The sequence below is a fragment of the Sceloporus occidentalis genome, unplaced genomic scaffold (assembly GCF_023333645.1).
Source record: "Sceloporus occidentalis isolate IW3139 unplaced genomic scaffold, rSceOcc1.0.p SCAF_3, whole genome shotgun sequence".
NCBI lineage: Eukaryota > Metazoa > Chordata > Lepidosauria > Squamata > Phrynosomatidae > Sceloporus > Sceloporus occidentalis.
In genome coordinates, this window is record NW_028316983.1 from 109,153,859 (window position 1) to 109,155,112 (window position 1,254).

A 1,254-nucleotide genomic window follows, 5' to 3' on the forward strand; every position below is an offset into this window, starting at 1 on the left:
TTTTTTCTTCTTATCTTGTTTGGTTTGTAATCTGAGAAAGAAGCCCATGTAGCTTCGAAAGCTTGCAACAAGTATACACGCATCCCTCCATATTTGCGGATTATTCACGGATTTGATTAATACGCCATGGGCAGGTTTACTTTTATGTATTTTATTGTTTGTCTGTACAGTGCTGTGTAAATCTACAGTGCTATATAATTAAAGCACAATAATAATAATAATAATAATAATAATAATAATAATAATAATATGTTCTCTCTAGGAATATCTAGGTCCTTCAGGGCAACTCTATGGTTAACTTTAAGTAAAAGTTGCACTGAAAGACATAGAGATTCCTAGAGAGAATACTCTACTAGGCCTTTGTAGCTCCTCCAGGGCAGTTCCATGGTCAGTGTCTGTGGAACATTGACCACAGAGTTGCACTGGAGGACCTAGAGATTCCTAGAGAGGTGTCCTCTCAGGTAATAACAGACGGATTTCTGGAGACCGGGATTTGATTCCCAGCTTAGTCACACTCTCTCAGCCTCACTCAGGGGAGGGCCATGGCAAACCTCCCCTGTGAACAAATCTTGCCATTGAAAAAGAAAACCCCATGAAAATGACTTGAAGGCAAATAGGGGTCAGCATCCCCCATTTTGGCACAGTTTTCCCACATGCCCCTCCCACCTCCTGCGTTGCCTTGGCAACCAGTAGCGAGGGCCTCTCTAGCGCCTCCCTCTCTATGGTCGGATCTCCTTTCACAGCGTGCCTCTCTAGCCTCTCCTCTCTATGGTTGGATCCATTTTCACCATAGAGAGGACGGAAGGAAGGGAGCGGCCTTGCCGACCTCCAAGCGCGCCTCTCTAGCCTCTCCTCTCTATGGTTGGATCCATTTTCACCATAGAGAGGGCGGAAAGAAGGGAGCGGCCTTGCCGACCTCCAAGCGCGCCTCTCTAGCCTCTCCTCTCTGTGGTCGAGTCCCCTTTACCATAGAGAGGGCGGAAGGAAGGGAGCGGCCTTGCCGACCTCCAAGCGCGCCTCTCTAGCCTCTCCTCTCTGTGGTCGAGTCCCCTTTACCATAGAGAGGGCGGAAGGAAGGGAGCGGCCTTGCCGACCTCCAAGCGCGCCTCTCTAGCCTCTCCTCTCTGTGGTCGAGTCCCCTTTACCATAGAGAGGGCGGAAGGAAGGGAGCGGCCTTGCCGACCTCCAAGCGCGCCTCTCTAGCCTCTCCTCTCTGTGGTTGGATCTATTTTCACCATAGAGAGGGCGGAAGGA